Here is an 18,901-nt window from a genome sequence, read left to right as displayed (position 1 = left end):
GATACTCTGACCCTCCTTTGTCCCTCTGAAAGCAGGAAACAAATCTCTCACGTGAAAGGTACCCTCCCTGTACCAGGAGGGTACAAGGCTTCCTTATTACTAGAGAGAGGGAAGTTAGGGCCAAGAAGGCTGTATAAACAAACCATGTTACTTCTTCGTTAATCTACTACCCCAAACCCAAAACTTTGGGTTACCAAAGTTACCCAAAAACTTCTTTGTCTTGTTAATTCTTTACAAAATTAATCTTTTTCTTTGGCTAAAAGGTATAAAATCTGCTTACATTGGTCACTTCTTTGAGTCTCATATTTCGGAGAGGTCCCATACATACAAAATTATATTTGTTTTCCTCCTGGTAATCTGTCTGATGTCAATTTAATTCTTAGATTAGCCAAAGAACCTAGAGGGGAAGAAAGGAAGTTTTCCTTCCCTACAGCAGTTATTTGTGCTAACTGACCACTAATAGGTATGGGAAATGATACCAGGATTATCTGATCATTTATAAATAAGATATCTTTATAATGAATTAGGTTATATTTAAACAGATAAACACCAACAAAATAAATCAACTCCCTAACAATCATATTCCACTCTTGCCTAGTACAAAGGTCTTCAGAAACAGAAAATCTATTTAGTTCTCCATTGGACAGAAAATAACATAAAGTTTCCTGTTTAGTTTGTGTTCATTTTTCAAATAATAATTTAAAAAATTAAGGAGTAAAGAGAGGAGAACAGCCTTTGAACAAAAGTATCTTGAAAGAGTTTAAGGAACACTAAGAGAGACAGAAATCTAAGTGAGTCAAAGTGACTTTCTTTCACCTTATAAAGGCCTATGCAAAGGGAAACTATTTTGTTCTAGACTACTCCAGATGGCTTAATCTAGAATCCATAGGTAGAAGTTATTGAAGGTACACTTCTGCCTCACAAAAGAGAAGCCTAGCATGAAAAGGTATCCAAAAATGGAATGAGAGAACATCAGTGAAGCACGAATGATGGCTTCCAAGCTTCTGATCAGAGGTCTGCAAACCACAGCTTATAGGCTAAATACTGCTTGCTGCCATCTGCTTCTGTGCAGCCTGAGAGCTAAAAATAAATCTCACATTTTAAATGGTTGAAAAATAAATAAAAATAATAGCAATATTAAATTACATGTGAAAATTATATAAAATTCAAATGTAGTATCCACATAAAATTTACTGGAATACAGTTAAACTCATTTGTTTACACATTATCTGTTCTACAGAGTCAAACAGGTGCTACAGAAACTGTATGGCCCACAAAGCCTATACTATTTACTGTGTCATCCTTCATAGGAAAAGCATAAAGTAGTGACTGGTTTACATTATTAAACAGAAACACCATTTTAAAGAAAAAAATTAAGGCTTCTTGGGGCTTGAAGATAGTCACGTATATGTAGTATTAACTAACATTGTACTAGTAAATATCATTACAAATGATCATCCCTCAGGTATTTTTTTTCAGGATTTTCAAATTTTAACTTAGTGACATTTATTGAGCACATTTTATTTCAATGGAGGAAAACAGGAAAACAGCTCTAAAGTAATTAATACTAAATAATTTTCAAATTATGAAATGTATAATACATACAAATACATTTTTTTTGTACTGAAATTACTATGTAAACATACAGTATGATTCTAAAAGTAAAGTCAGTTAGCTGTCAGACAAGTAGTAGCGTTTACTGAAACAATTCCTTCTCCAGTAGTTTGCCTTTGGGTTCTCCCACAAAACTGATTCATGGAAGACTGTACTGTCACTATAACATTTTCTGTTAAATTATAAAACTGGGGTTAGTGTTAATTAGCCATAGAAGTGTATGGTTTTGATTTTGGTTGTTATTTTTGCCTTTACAATGTGATGAACCCTGCTTTGAAATGCAGTTTTGGGGCATGGGTCCCAAGGACAGTAATGTTACAAATGTTTAATCCTAAATAGTCACATATTCAGAGGAAGTCACTTACAAGCTGTCTTCAGTGACAGGGCTTTCTGTTCTAACCGGCAGACCAGAAAGCCTTTCTAAAAATTCTAATGAAAACTTCTTCATCATAAAGTTAATTTTTAAAGGGAAAATCACCAGCTTAACTGTTCATAACAAAAAGGCCTATTATTCCATCAGATTAAAATAAAAAGGTTACTTTATTTTTTCAAGAAACTTAATCACTACAGAAATTGGACCTCATATAAAAGCAGCCTTGTTGATAGCAGCCACTGCAGCATCTGAGCTTAAGGTGTGATTTCTATTCATTTTAATTCCAATTATTATTTTGAACTGTTAATGTTAATCATCAAGAGGGTTTTTTAATAACGTGTGGATAAAGAAAAATTTTTTAAAGTGACATATTTTCTTTTGAGAAATTAGGTCATCCTTGCCCCATTGAAGAATGAACTTCATTATATTTGGGGCCCATTCCTATCATAGATTGCTGAGACATACCTCTTGACGATTAACATTAACAGTTCAAAACAATATTTCACAGAAAAAGATGTTTTTGAATTACTATCCCCAATAAATAGGTGACAGAACTGAATCTAATAACGTTTAGGCATCCCATATGTGGTAAATGTCAGAACTAAGAACTGGAACTCAGCTATATCTAGTTCTGGAGGCTGAGTTCTTATAAACAGCAAACAAACAAAGAAAAACCAACAACAACTAAACACGGTATATAGACTCTGTGCATCTGTGATCAGAGTTCTCTTGTACCACACACACACACACACACACACACACACACACACTTCCATCTGCCACCACATCTAGAGGGAGTTTCTGGAGTACCCTTGTCTCATACAGCATCAGGGTTGTAAATAAACTGAGACACCGATCCGGTTTCATCTGCCAACTTTCAGCATTTGCGTCATCAGATTTTTGTTGTAATGGAAGATCCCACTACTACATGTCTTTTAGTATTTTCTTACATTGATGTTTTTCCCCTTTGTGAAAGGGGTACCTTTCACAATGTTTAAAATTGTAATTTGAATGGAAATTTTATAAGTAGAGAAGCAAATTCTAGCATTATTTCCCTAAGGCATATTAAAGTAAGCCCAGGAGCATTCATTTAAATCATCTCCATACTTTGTGAAACTCAGCAAAGAGAACTCTGTGTTCACTCCTTTCATTTTATAATGAGTGGATCAATCAATGATCTTGAACATGCTATCTTTTGTCAGTTTGTAGAGTGGAGATCCTAATCTAGGCCTTTTGCAATCAAACAGTAGTTCTTCCCACTCAGAACACAGCCATTAAATTTTATGGTGCGAAAAAAGAAGATGCCATAGTTTCAGCATAATTTCCCTCCTCTTGTGTCCCTTCCCTTCAGTGCAAGGGAGACCTGAACAACTTTGTATGAAACACAGACTACTGAGTTTTGCCTTTACCATTTCCTGGGCCACCTGCCACTTGGGAAGTAGTACAGAATTGTTTTGCTTCAGAGAAACTATATGGAATAGCCTCTTTGAGGCATTTTTAAAAATTAACAATATTCTTTAGTAATTTTTAATTCATATGAAACAGAACATTAACAAAATTTAAGAGCTTTTAAAATTCAATATATAAAATTCACTCAGAACCGTGCAGTTGATCATAAGATATACACTTAAAATACCAATACAGTATTAAGAAAAAAAATGTATCATCATCCCAAGTTTTATTAGAAATTTGTGAGTTGTAAACAACAAAGAACACATCACCAAATAGGATTAAGGCATCACATCTCATTTGCTATTAAAGAGATGGTATCCCTTCACTCAGTATTCTAGAGCAATGAATGTCCCAGGGAATAGAGAGACTCACCGGGGACCCATAATCCCAGACACAGTGGGGTCTTGGTGGCTGGAGAGTGACTCAGGACCAAACCAAAAAAGGACGCTAGTTACTGATACTTAAAAAAGAGACCCACGTCTCATACGGCTAACATTTCCTAAGAGCCTGGTATGTGCCTGGCACTACCTAACTCTGTATGTGTCAATCTATTGCCTTTTCTCAATAATGAGCATCAAGATGGCAGAAGGGCAGGAAAATAGTGTGGCAGCTAAGAGGACTGACCCAGGAGCCAGGTTGCCTGTGTTTGCTCTGGCCCTTGCCAACCTGGACAATTTACCTAACCTCTCTGTGCCTCAGGCTTCTCCTCTCTAAAATCAAATAGTAGTATCCACTTTGTAGATTGGTTTTAAGGAGTAGATGAATTAGGGTTTGCATAGCATTAGAACAGTGCCTAGCAGCTAGGAAACAGCATATCTGTATCTATACCATTAGGTCAAAAAACAAAGAAGGCTGTTGAGTCCCATTTTACAAAGAAAAAAGCAGAGACTTAAACATAGTACTTTTTCTTTGGGGGTTACTGCATTGCAATTACAAATATTGGTGTAGTTATAAATAAGCCTTCTAAACAAGACAGCAATATAATAACTCAACAACGTGGAGATCATGAATATATACATATGAGACAACTGAAAAAAAGTGTCCTAACATTATGCTAATGGGCACTTGAAACTTAGAAAAACATGTCCAGTGACAGCATTAGACATGGGAAAAAATTTCTGTATTCAAACAATTTAGAGCTGAAGATGATCTGTTCTGCAAAAATGTGTTAGATGACTCACAAAGTTATGACAAAGACACTGATGTTAAAGCTGCATGTGAAGAAATTTGAACAAAATTACTTCCAAAAAGTGAGAGTGAAAAATGAACTTTCTAAATTATTTATGTATGTAATTTTAAAAACAACAGTAATTAAATATTAGAGACATTTTCACCCACAGCCCTAAAAGTTTATACATGTAAGTTAAGCCAATAGGTACTCTTAATTATCTCTTTGGGAAAATGGGGGATTGCCTTTCATTTGCGGTCATATTTTATTCAAGTTGACGTGTAACATGCTCCATAAGAGACAGAAGTAGATTAGAAGCCAGGGGTGTCTGACTTACAGACTCACCCTCAGAGAGGCAGAACAGTATAAGGGTCTAGAGCACAGACTCTGAAGTCAGACATCTGCATATAAATCTCATTTCTGCTCACCTAATAGCTGGGCCTTCAGCAAGTTAACCTCTTTAGGCCTCAGTTTCCTTCTCTATTAAATGGGAATAATAACACTATCTACTTCATAGAGTTCTGAGAATTAAGTATATACATTGCCACTTAGAACAGTGCCTGGCACACAGTAAGTTCGCTCTCAATAGATATTAGCTATTGTTTCACATTCGGTGAGTAAGACTAGCTCTCTAAATACCAACTTGGGTTGTTGTACATTAATTCTATAAGTATTAACTATTATGAAATGAATAAACATTGGTTTTCTTTATGAATAAATACCCACCTCCCATACGAATTTTATAGTACAAGAAAAGTCTTGAGGAATTTGGGAAAGTAGCTAAATATATATCTCTTGTTAATATCAGGGTCAACAATTTCTAAAGCCAACTTTGAGCTATACAATAAAATAGGTCTTATTCCATCATAGTCACAGATGTACTTTCACCTCCACAAAATGTGTTTTGTTTTCAACTAGATTATTCAATAGATGTGGCTCTGAATGTCTGTGGAATATTTCCAAAAATCAAATCCAATTCCAAGCAAGGACTTCACCTGATGACTAATTTTGAGGAGACTGATATAAACTGTAGTACATATTTTCCAAAATATTTTTGTTTTAAAAATATACACTATTCAACAATTTTGATGTACTTTTACACTTAAAGATTATTTGAATTTACTTTATGATAGATACCTCCAGTTATTCATTAATTCATAATCATAAAAACTTTTCAACTGTACATTACAAAAGAAAACTGACATTTTTACAAAGAGACTTTTTAACCTAAAACCAACATCTCTGAAGCCATATTCCAGCTTCTGGCTTTAATTCTTTCATAAAATAATGAAATTGTTTTACAATATTTTCTCTAGCATCTCCCTAACTTATAACTTCTAGAAAAACTTGTTTTGTATACAAATGTAAAATGTTAATGAAGCATATTCTATCCAGGCTGACTTTCTAATGGTATTATTTTTAAAGTAAGACTCTTGAGGTGGTTGCTTTGATTGAACAAGAAGAAACAGCTGTTTCTCTTATTAGAGACAAAAGAAGACTGGTTTAATGAATGTTGAAAAAAAGAAAGTATTTAAAATATAGTCACAAACCAAGATGTAACATCTGTTTGAAAATGCTTCAATAAAATTACAGTGACTAGAGTTTTCAGTCTTTTGCTCAACATTTAATCTTAAGAGAAAAATCTCAGAGACTATAAAATCCGTCTTTAGGTGGTTACAGTATTCTCTGAGGTGTTAATAATATATCTCGTAAGTTATCTGTTACCTATTTATGCAATAAGAAAAAAGAGAATATACATCTCTATGTAGATATGCCACATACTATTACTTATATTATCTATATAAATCCCATAAGGAAATCAATCCAATTTAATCTTGCTCACTTTTACCCATCAATCCAAACCATACAAATATGATCAAGTGCAATCAGACAGAACATGTAATACGATACTTGGGTAGTCACAAAATACTTTCATTTTTTAAGTTGAAGAAATTGGCAAAGGCTCCTCTGTATTGGTATAGATAGAACGTCACTTTGGAATATGTCTTTGTTCTGAAAGAACCACTTGAATGGAAGCTTTAAGTTAGAAATACACATTGGGGAGAGCCTACTGCGTGACATTTTTTTGTGTTGCTAGATATGACTCCATCACTAATTTAATATGTAGAATCTTAGAGATGGGATGAATTCTTTCCTTTCAGGCACTCAGAATCTTTTGAGAAAGAAAGAGCCCAGATTAATAGATTTTATTACATTGTCTGCACCTTAGAGTCATTTGGGGAACTTTAAAAGTTTCACACCGAAATTTCCAAATTATTGCTGGGAAATTAAACTTTTAAATAAACAGATATATATGATGCAATCCTAGTCAGAATCTCAACACTAGTCTTTGTAGAAATAAAAATAGAAGATTCTAAAATTTATAAGGAATTTTTAAAACCTTAAATATTCAAAATCATCAAAAAGAAAAACACAAGTAGAGGACTTATCATCTGATTTGAAGACTTGTTATAAAGCTATAGTATTCCATAAAGAAATCAGAACCGGACCCAAACATATGTGATCCATTGTTTTTTGGAAAAGGCTCTAACGCAATTCTATGGGGAAAGAAAAGGTGATTTTGTGTTTGTTTCTTTGTTTTTTCCAAAAAATGGTGCTGGAACAACTGGATAAATAAAGGGAAAAATGTATCTCAATTTCTACTTTACTCAACACACAAAAATTAATTCTAGATGGATTTTAGACCCAAAAATAAAAGGCTAACTATAAAGCTTCTGAAAGATAACATAGGACTTTGGGGTTAACAGAGATTTCCTAGAGCAGGGGTCCCCAACCCCCAGGCCAGGACTGGTACTGGTCCGCAGCCTGTTAGAAACCGGGCTGCACCGCAGAAGGTAAGTGACGGGCGAACAAGCAAAGCTTCATCTGCCACTCCCCATTGCTCGCATTACCGCGGGAACCATCCCTCCCCTGCCCCCCCCGCCCCCATCCGTGGAAAAACTGTCTTCCATGAAACCGGTCCCTGGTGCCAAAAATGTTGGTAACGGCTGTCCTAGAGGATATCAAAATCACTTGATAAATTGGGCTTCATCAAAATTAAAAATTTCCACTCATCATTAGACATAGTTAAGAAAATTCAAGGCAAGACAGACTAGAAGAAAATATTTGCAACATATATATCTGAAAATGGAGCATACTAAAATACACTAAAAGCTCTTATAAGTCAATAACTGGAAGACAAAAATGGGCAAAAGTCATACCACAAATAAAGGTAAATTAATTACCCATAGCCACGTGAAACATTTCTTGACATTGCTAGTCATCAGGGAAATTAAAGCCACAATGACATACAATTTTACACCACTTCAGTGGCTAAAAATTAAAAGGACTAACTAGGACCTGGATCAATGTGAACTCTCATACATTGCTGGTGGGATGCAAAATTGTACAGTCCCTTTGGAAAATTCTTTGATAGTTTTTAAATAAAATTAAACATATATTAATCCTATGACCCAACAATTTCCCTGCTAGGTATTTTCCCCCCAAAATCAAAATGCACATTGCAAAAATACGTGTACGGGAATGTTTCAGCAGCTTTACTCATAATGGGACTAAATTGGAAATAATTGTATAACCATACAGTGTGTACTCAAACAAGAAAATGTTGCTAAGTAATAAAGAAGAATGAACTAGTGGTTTGGACAACATTGTTTTGCATGAAAGAATGTAGACATAAAAAAATAATATACTGAATGAATCCTTTTATAGGAAATTTTAGAACAGGCAGAACCAGTCTATGGTGATAGAAATCAGGACATGAGTTGCCTACGGGGGGAGGGTGCACACGGGCATGCTGTAAGAGGCACAAGGAAACTTTCTGAGGTAATGAAATGTTCTGTATTTCGACTGGAGTGTTGGTTGCCTAAGTGTATATATTTATCAAAATCCATTGAATTGTGCTCTTAAGATCTGTGCATTTCACAGAGTTGATTCTCATTCGTGGATTCAGTACTTGTGAATTCACCTTATTGCTAAAATTTATTTCTAACCCAAAATCAATACGGTGGTGCATTCTGGTCATTCACAGACTCATGCATGAACAGACTGGTGAAAAATTGGAGTCACTCGACTCACAAGTTCCCAGCTGAGGTCAAATAAGGCATCTCTTTGCCTTCTTGTTTCAGCTCTTATCCTGCAATCAAGTGTTATTTTCACTGTATACTTAGCGCCACGTTTTTTTGCATTTTTGTGCTTTTTGTCAATTTTGCCATTTAAAGTGGTCCCCAAATGTAGTGCTGAAATGCTGTTTAGTGTTCCTAAGTGCAAGAAGGCTGTGATGTGCCTTACAAAGAGGAAATGTGTACATTAGATAAACTTCTTTCAGGTATAAGTTATAATGCTGTTGGTTGTGTGTTCAATGTTAATGAATCAATTATATGCATGAAACAAGGTAACTTTAAACAGAAATACATAAATCAAGGTTTGTATTGATGCAAATACAAAAACAAGGTTATGTACTGATGCAAACATTGTGACCAGAGGTTCTCAGGAACCTAACTCTGTATTTCTTGTAGGAACAATGGTTCAGTATTCACTAATTGAGTGTTTACAATGACTATGCAGAATATAACTATGATGAATAATGAAAACCAAATGTACTTTATAATTTTTACCTCAAAAACATATAAACATTTTAAATCAGATAAAAGGAATGATAATATTCATTTTTAAATTCATCTAAATTTTATCCAATGCCCACTTTATACTTTGTTTATTGCATTATCAAACAATGAGAAACCCAATATAGAACATACCATTATTTGCTACTAAACAGGGGAAACCCAATGAGACTCTGTATTATTATGTTTAACTTTTTGATATCAATATTTTAGGAAGTTAAAAAACTTAAAATAACTACTCCAAGACTAAATTTTCATGAAAAAACCTCTAAAAATTGTTTCAACCATTACTGATTCCCAGCCGAAAGCCAAAGATCATTATACTTCAAAATCTCATTCAAAGATTTATGACCATTTTGGGCTTCCCTGGTGGCGCAGTGGTTGAGAGTCCGCCTGCCAATGCAGGGGACACGGGTTCGAGCCCTGGTCTGGGAAGATCCCACATGCCGCGGAGCAACTGGGCCCGTGAGCCACAATTGCTGAGCCTGCGCGTCTGGAGCCTGTGCTCCGCAACGGGAGAGGCCGCGATAGTGAGAGGCCCGCGCACCGCGATGAAGAGTGGCCCCCACTTGCCGCAACTAGAGAAAGCCCTCACACAGAAACGAAGACCCAACACAGCCATAAATAAATAAATTAATTAATTAAAAAAAAAAAAAAAAAAGATTTATGACCATTTTAATGATGACTGTTTTCTTGAGACAATCTTCCAAAGCAAGTATCTTTAGTAGTAATATGATTATGTGAATATCATCTTCACATTTTACAAAATTTTACAAAAGGAAGAGATCATATTTTGTGAGTTGTGCATGTATCTACATAGGGCAGATAAAGGCATATTAAGCAATGGTAGCTTAAATGCATTTCAGATCATAAGCAGAGAACTTTTATAATTTTTTTCATCTTTAAGATAAAACTTATTGAAGAAAATTTGGAAAACTAAAAAAGTATAATAAAGGAAAAAAAGATTCATTACACCAAGAGACATTACACTTAGTATTTGATGTATTTTACTCTAGCTTTTATCATAAATAACTGCAAACCATTCAGATTGCTGTGATGCTATGATTGAAGGTGAAAAAGTATAAAAGGAAGAAGCAAGTGATCATCATCCGCTAAATTCTCTGATTTGTGCTGATGGAGATTTGGCAGCCTTGTCCTTTCAGTTTAACTTTTCAGAATCTAAGGAGAATAACATGGAAATTTACCTCCACTAGCCTAAGCTCTTCTAGAGTTTTATTCGGAACTCATTTATTGATCTCTTACCAGGTAATTGGCATTGTTTTAGGCACCAGGATATAATGGTGAAGAAGAAAAGGTCTTGCCCTCTTGGAGCTTATATTCTTATGTGCAGAGACAGACAATAGACAAATAATGAATAGGTTAACAGGTACAATTTCAGATGGTGATAAATGCTATAACAGAAATAAAACAGATGTTGTGATAGAGAGATTCATGGGATAAGACTGATTGACAAGGGAGAACTCTCTGAGGAGGTGACAGTGAATCTGAAACCTAAAGGATAAGAGGCCAGTCATGAAATAATTTGATGCAAACGCCCTGAAGGGAGACACGCTTGTTGTACGGAAGTACCAGGCCCTAAGATAACTACAGTGGTTTGAGTACAGAGATTAAGGGGGAAGGATTGAGAAATGGGAGGAAAAAGATAGGCAATAGTATAATAAGTTAAGGGCCTTGTAAGCTGTAATTAGAAGATTAAATGTTAAGTGTGATAGAAAACCTATGTTTTATGCAGAAAGTGGCATGATGCTATTTTAAAGATATACGCTAGCTACTGTACAGTGAATGGTCTCAAAAAGTTTGCCTTATTGTACCATCTAATGAGGTTTAAATATCTTTACATACATTTTTATAATTGCTATGAAACATTTCCCTATATTTTATAAACTGGAGTGAGATGGCTCAGGAAAAAGAAATGAAAGATAAATGAGGAAGGCAAAATGTAGCTGAGACGATTTGGGGATCCAGCTAGGGATCTTTGACAAGAGGTGATCCCAAAGGTGGGCACTCCCTTGTTGTGCACAGCCTTACTATAATAGGCTGTTAAAACTGTTGATCCCCCATCTTCGCGGCTAGCATAACCCCACTCGTGAATACTAGAATGATTACAGAGTACCTTATCTCATCCATGTCCCAAAGGCACACTGTTCCTGTCCTCCTACACATCAGGGAGAAAATAGAGCTACATGACACTATCAGTCAATGACTGTTTTTCTATTCTGTCCCATCGGTATTATAGAAGTGACGCAAAAAGAATATCTTCGAGAAAGAATACTAGGAACAGCATAAATGAAGATAATAATAGCAATTTAGCCCAGGTTAATTCTTGAATCCATTTTCTCATTTTTCTAAATTTTGATAATAAAACAAATTCAAAGCTTAAAATTAACAATTGTCAGAATTTAAGATTAGCTTTCTTTATAACAGTACATATAACAAAATTCCCTCTTTTCTTCTAAATATTTTTCAAAGTCTTGGTTTTATCATAACCATAGAGAGCTGTGAACATAAGTGGCTTTGATTAAAACAGAACTTTTTTATACCTGTGTGTGCTGGATAACTCCAGTGAGAAAACTGTTCTTAATTTAGAGAAGTTATCCAGACATTCAGGGGTTCAGAAATTTCTGAGTTCAGAGGATAATCACGGGCAGAGTCCTGGCATGGAACAGATATCTTAAAATATTATATTCAGGTATAACATTTTATGATTTGAATATAAATCATTTTTAAATTGCATCATAAAAGTCATAATAAAACCACAGTTTCTCATTTCAAATAATTCTGCATTACTCCCCTTTAACAGAACTTTGTTTTTATACTTGCCACTGAATAATTTTCACCCTTTACTCAAAGGTAGGGTCTAGCTATTGTACCTAGGTCACAAACGTAGGCAAAGATTCAGTCCCTACCTTTTACAAGTAGTTGTTTTTCTGTCAACCTCTCTACTACCTGTTCTACTATGTGACTCCTAGTGTGAGAGGCAGCTTCTGTGTGTTTCAGCTCAGTGTCATTTCCTCCAACTGGACTACTAATGAGCACTGAACCATGAAGGGCATGTCCCCAGATATTTATAAACTACTCTCTGCTGCAATCTTCAAGTCAACAATCCTTTTTGAGTGTCAACTGCCTTTTGGTAGGTTTTCTCATCCTTTGTGGCAAAATGGGAGAGGAAAAATGCTACAGGTAAGCACATTGAAATCACACTTGTATAAAAAATGTTTCATATATATTTAGGTTACAAATTTATTCCATCCATCCTTTCTTGTGGATTTTAATCTGGACAAGATAAGCATCGGATAAGATTAAAAATTAAAAATAATATTTTAAAAATTAATATATTATTAGAGCATAAATTTTTTAAACCGCTGATTTATTTTTTAGTGTGGTTTCATGGATTTGCATTAGGTACACAAGTTGTGTGTGTGTATTTGTATATATGTGTGCACATATGTGTGAAATTCACTACAGGACACATAAGATAGGAGTGCAGTGTGATACACTAAAATAGAGCCGGATTAGAATTTGGATAGCATGGACACTAATATTACATTTACCTCTCTGGCCCAGAAATCTTTATCAGTAAAATGAATGATTCATACCAGGTGATTACAAGATTTCTCTCAGCTCTAGACACTTAAGACTACAATACATTCATGTACTGCAAAGGGGAACAGAAAAACCAATGACAATGTATCAATTAAAAAACGTTATGCGGGGCTTCCCTGGTGGCGCAGTGGTTGAGAATCTGCCTGCCAATGCATGGGACACGGGTTCGAGCCCCGGTCTGGGAAGATCCCACATGCCGCGGAGCAACTAGGCCCGTGAGCCACAATTACTGAGCCTGCGCGTCTGGAGCCTGTGTTCCGCAACAAGAGAGGCCGCGATAGTGAGAGGCTCGCGCACCGCGATGAAGAGTGGCCCCCACTTGCCGCAACTAGAGAAAGCCCTCGCACAGAAACGAAGACCCAACACAGGAAAAATTAATTAATTAATTAATTAAAAATTTAAAAAAAAAGTTATGTGGAGCATATTAATAAAGCAAATACTGATATAACTAAAGTTGTATATTTTGGTCTATAAATCTGTACTTGTCCTGCTGGCTGACTCTAAGCATTAAACACAATGGTCATGGACCACTCAAAGTACATGGAAGAGACTTTGCCTGAGATGAAAAGAGAAGAATCCACACTGAAAAGACAGACAGTCATTTGAATTTTGCACTATAGTGGACAGAAGATGGGGGACACAGATAGCTTCATGGAAACATGAGAGTAAACTGATGGCACACCAACTTGGAGGGTGGATCCAGCACTGTGGAAGGAATTAGGATCTTTCACTGTTTCAATTCTGAAAGAGAATTCTTTGCCATTTCTGTGATTTAATGTAAGAGGTAGAGTCCCAGAAAATACTGGCAAATTGAAAATAGAAGTAAGGCTTTTGGCAAGAGCATCTGTCCTTTATTGCAGAAATTCTCTGGAATACTAATAAAGGATTAGGAAGAAGATGTCAAACAGCAGAATCCCACAAAGGCTGTTATCTGAGGGAATCTGTGGAGATTAGATGCCTTACAGTGCTAAAATTCTATATAAACATTTATCATTTTCTTATTAACAGGGCATATCCTATCTAAAGATAACATCAGAAATATCTATACATGGATTTTCTTCCATACCATATAGCACAATCGTGTTTTTTAGTAGTTATTTATTGAACGTTGTTCAGCATTGGTTGCTATATGAGCAACCCTCTAGTTAAAATCAATTACTGACTTCAGAAGCAATCTGGAGTGTTGGTAATGGTCTGTCTCTTGATCTGAGTGAAGGTTACATAGATGTGTCCAATTTTTCAAAAACTTCATTAAGCTGTACATTCATGATATGTGCATTTTCTATACGAATAGTATATTTCAATAAAAATAAAGCAAGATAAGAGTCTATGTGATGTATAACCTAATTGAAATAAGTAAAACTGTAGACAATATTGAGGCCACTATTATCTTTAAAGAGTCAGGAGATAAATGCATACAGAAGCCATCAAAAAATTATGAAGTATGCACACAGTTGTCGAATATTAAAACAATAGTAATTTAGCAAATCTGATAGCTATTAATGCCGTTAATTTAACATGAATTGTGATGTACAAGAAAAATAAAGATTATTGGGGGACTACAACCAGGTGAAGACTTCATAAAAATTCTGAGGTGACTTCAGGGCACTTTCAAGGGCTTTTAACTGTGATGTCATTTTTCACATTATGTCTAATTTCATTTCTAAACTTAAGGGCTTTCCTGTCTTTGATTAACTTATCAACCATGATTATGGCCCTTTCATGTCTCACAGATACAGGGAATGCACACTGCTTTCACTCATAAGAGAGAAAGAAAAACCCTCTGATATAAAAATATTCACTTTCTTTGTTTGCTTTCTCTCTAAATTTTATAGTGTCTACCACTTTCCCTTTAAAATTTTCACTTTTAGGCTTTGTTTCCATTTTTCTTGAGTTCACCATCTCTGTATCTTAAAGGTAAAATAAAATGGTTCAAATATTCTAACGCTCAGATCTCATGAGCTCACCACTGTCACAGCTCACTTAGTTTGAGAGTTGTCACAATCTTGTTTCTGCTCTCAAATACCTGAGAGAGAATAATTTCATCAGAAACTATGGCTCACAACAGCAGTGATTCTCCATGAGAGGCCAAGCCTTTGCGGTTATAAATTTGAAAAAGCATACATGACTTGAGAAAAAAAAAAAAATCACGTGGCTGATAATTAATATATATAGATTATACTGTTTATACATAGAGTATACACAGAACATACTATATTCATATTACATACCATAAATACAAAGCACACTTCTAAGACTAATAGCTAAAGCCAGTGTACCCTTTGTAGGTAGCTCAGTCCTTAGTAATTGTACTCAGTATTCACACCTGCTAACAAACCCCCAAGGCAAGGCCACCGTCTCTGAAAAACGAGGAGGAATAAGAAAACAGACTTCAGGGAGAAGGTGGAATCTGATTAAGTAGCTCTTGGTCTGAAGTCGACTTTGGCCTCTAACCTCTCTCCTTTTGGAAGAAGGGGTTCTTTCCCTCCTTCAACAGAGATTTCACAGGAGGATATCTCTGCCCCCAGGTTTAGAGGGTGGTGAGCGCCAATAGCCAGTAGCCTACCTGCCCATGATCATATCAATCAGAGTCAAGAGAGGGGGGTCTCGGTCAATTCACTGAGAACCAATTCTCTAAAAGTGATGGATCAAAAATAATTATCCAAAGAATCAATTCATGAACAACTAATTCACTAAATTCATCAAACTTACAAATTTATCAGGGAACTGTGTTAAGGAATATTCTTCTAGAATATATTCTGTGAATATGAATATATTCTTCCGATGAATATATTCATGAATATATGTCTCTTAAGTAGGTTCAATAAATGTGAATATGTTAGTAGAATTTTAAGGGTTATTCAATTTTTCAGAAGCTTAGGGTCACAGGTTCAGTGTTTTAATGAATATATTCATTAAGAACATATTCGTGAAGAATACAGTTACGAACTAAATCATGCCATGAATACAGTGAAAGAGGATATAGTCAGTGAATTCTTTCATTCACTGACTCAATATTATGGTACAGGTAATGCCCTAGACATTAGGCTTACATCAAAATCAAAGCTCCTGGGCTTCCCTGGTGACACACTGGTTGAGAATCCGCCTGCCAATGCAGGGGACACGGGTTCGAGCCCTGCTCTGGGAGGATCCCACATGCCGCGGAGCAACTGGGCCCGTGAGCCACAACTACTGAGCCTGCGCGTCTGGAGCCTGTGCTCCGCAACAAGAGAGGCCGCGATAGTGAGAGGCCCGCGCACCGCGATGAAGAGTGGCCCCCGCTCTCCGCAACTAGAGAAAGCCCTAGCACAGAAACAAAGACCCAACATAGCAATCAATCAATCAATTAATAAATCTTAAAAAAAAAAAAAAAAAGCTCCTGACCTCGTAGAGCATAGATTATTAATACATCTATTGCCTTTAAAGAAGATTAGTCTTCAAAATAAGTTTTTCACAAATAGATTTTGTAAACTTTGTGAATTCACCTGCTTCCAAGGGAGATAATCATAAGTGATGTTGGGGACTCCTACATCACATGCTTATGATTTATTATAAAAATCTTGCACCAGAAGTTCATAATATTTGTCTTTATCAGTCTTTATTATGAACTTTGAAGAAAGTTACATGTGAACATTATAAAACAAATAACTAGTCATTCTGTGGATAACCAGAGCTACTCCCCACTTTGAAAATGAACAAATGAGTAAATCAAGACTCAAAAAGTGAAGAGTCCTGCCAATATCAAGCAATACTTCGCAAACTTGGAAATAAGACCCAGGGTTGTGGATTTCAAGTCAAAGATTTTTTTCCACTTTCCAGAGCTGCACTTATTATCAGTATTACAACTTTGCATTTTCCAAAATTTGAGTGTTGGTAGCTGGGCTTAACACTGGTTATTAACTCAAATTTCTAAAATAACAACAAACAAGACACATTGCTATATTTAAAACAGACAGCCAACGAGGACCTACTGTATAGCACACGGACCTCTGCTCAATATTCTGTAATAACCTAAATGGGAAAAGAATTTGAAGAATAGATGCATGTATATGGGCAACTGAATCACTCTGCTGTACGCCTGTACAACATTGTTTAAAAAAAAAAAGATATCTTACTTTTTGTTTCATTAGATTTGTATTTCCCAGCAGCATTTTTTTAAGCAAGTTATGGTACACATATAATACACCTGAGCAACTTCTATGTTAAAGCGTGAAAATAAGGTTAATGTGAGTATAACAGTTATTGTTACTAACTCTTGTTTTTATTAAGCAATGAATAGCTTCATTCAGGAACACATTAGTCTTTTTTTGTTAGCTTCCTGAGAAAGAGAACAATGAAGCTGCTTGTGTTAAGCTTTGTGTGGCTTTTAAAAGAGAAAATGTTCTTTCCCAAAGGGCACTACAAAAAAAAAAAAAAACACCAAGCCGAACACTGTTATTCTGTGAGAAAGACATCAAAAACAAAATGAAACTCTTGGCATTTTAGTGGACCCGTTTGCATTTTACTGAGCACGACTTCCACCGTGGTCGCTGGAAGAGATGCCTGAATATGAGGCAGATCTGCTGGAGGCTGTCTTACCTCTGTTTTTGTCTCTGAACTGAGCAAAGGCACAAAAGGGCTTCTGTTACTATTTTCCTGTGCACAAGTCAGTTGTTTATTTCTTCCCAACGAGTTCTCAAAATGAATTCGAACAAACAGGAATTGGACACTGGGCCCTCTTTTCACTACTGATTTTGTCTGTTTATAAACAGAGGTTTTTCAACGTTGGCCATGTCTCGGCTCAAACAAAAACGTATGGTTACACGGGACATAGTTTCCAATCAGCTCTGTTCATTGGGAAAACAATCAAACACTATTTACATCGTTTAAAAAAAGGAAATGATCACTTTGTTTCCGTGTGGAGTTGAATTAGTTCATCGTGCTACACACGTATTAAGAACAAATCCTATCCCTTTACTCAGGCGGTGCCTGCACCTGTGAGGACAGACCTCTTTCCAACACCTTGTAAATATTAACATATTCCACTCTGACTAAAAAAGCTTAGTAATAATGTCACCGCTGTAAGGATGGCGTCATCAATGATTTCATTCTTGGAGCATTTAAACTGGCTAAACCGGCGCAGCCCGTTAACAATTCTCGGGAAATAAAAATAGAATCTGGGTAATAAGATAAAGCCTAACCTTTTTTCCTCTTTTCCTTTGCGCTTAGTCTAGTTTCACTCGCTCACAGGAGCCGCGAGCAGAGGCCTCACTCGCCGGCACCTCAGAACGGCGTTCCTGGTGCAAAATGGCTGCTGCCGTCACCGCAGCTCCACGGACCGTGCGCAGAAGCTCTGCGCACGACACCTCCGTTCAAGATGGCCGCGGCAGCGGGCCTGCGCAGTGACGCCACACCCAGCCCTGGGAGCTGGGTCAGTGAGCAGCCCGCCCCGCCTACCCCGGAAAACTCCGCCCCTTCCCCTGCGGACGAGATTAAAGCAGCCCCGCCCACAGCCTGGCGGGTAGGGGAGAGTATGTGCTCTTAGAGCACAGGTACCGAACTCAGGCTCATTCTACTGGTGCGGGCGACATGGGGCAGGAGGATCCTTGTTGACTTTGGAAAGTTATTAACAAGCTGACCAGGATTATAAATGAGTAGTGTGTGGTATGAGGGTGGATCTTCTTGGGACTGGTCTACATAGCAACACGAGGAGCCCAATTAGCATGAGTTTTCTTTTTAATTAGGCACTGTATAATCAAAACTATAATTTAGCTCCTATTATCTAATGACAATGAGGTATTAAGAAGGTAGAATAAGTCTCTCCCTCAGGGAAGTTAGGTGCTAGATGAAAATGTGTTCTATATGATTATTATATCCTATTGGCATAAACGTAAAGAATAGTGACAATGAAACTGGGAGGATCTGGTGCCTAATTTTATCAAATATTTACTGATGTCTACTACAAAAAAGCATTCATTTTCATCAAGATTTATCTTCTCTGGTTTGAGTCGATGTTTTAGGAATGAATGATAGTCTCACCTTCAGCTGTTC

At 36.3% G+C, this 18,901-nt stretch overlaps 1 protein-coding gene across 1 annotated transcript in view; it reads right to left on the bottom strand.

Moving 5' to 3' along the window:
* The window catches only part of CNTNAP2 (contactin associated protein 2), a 1,784,833-nt gene that overhangs the window by 974,100 nt on the left and 791,832 nt on the right, over positions 1-18,901 (bottom strand). The window lies entirely within an intron of this gene.

This window comes from Eschrichtius robustus, chromosome 8, assembly GCF_028021215.1.
Source record: "Eschrichtius robustus isolate mEscRob2 chromosome 8, mEscRob2.pri, whole genome shotgun sequence".
Lineage (NCBI taxonomy): Eukaryota > Metazoa > Chordata > Mammalia > Artiodactyla > Eschrichtiidae > Eschrichtius > Eschrichtius robustus.
The sequence above is the reverse complement of the archived record's forward strand: the minus strand, read 5'-3'. Positions and strand labels throughout refer to the sequence as shown.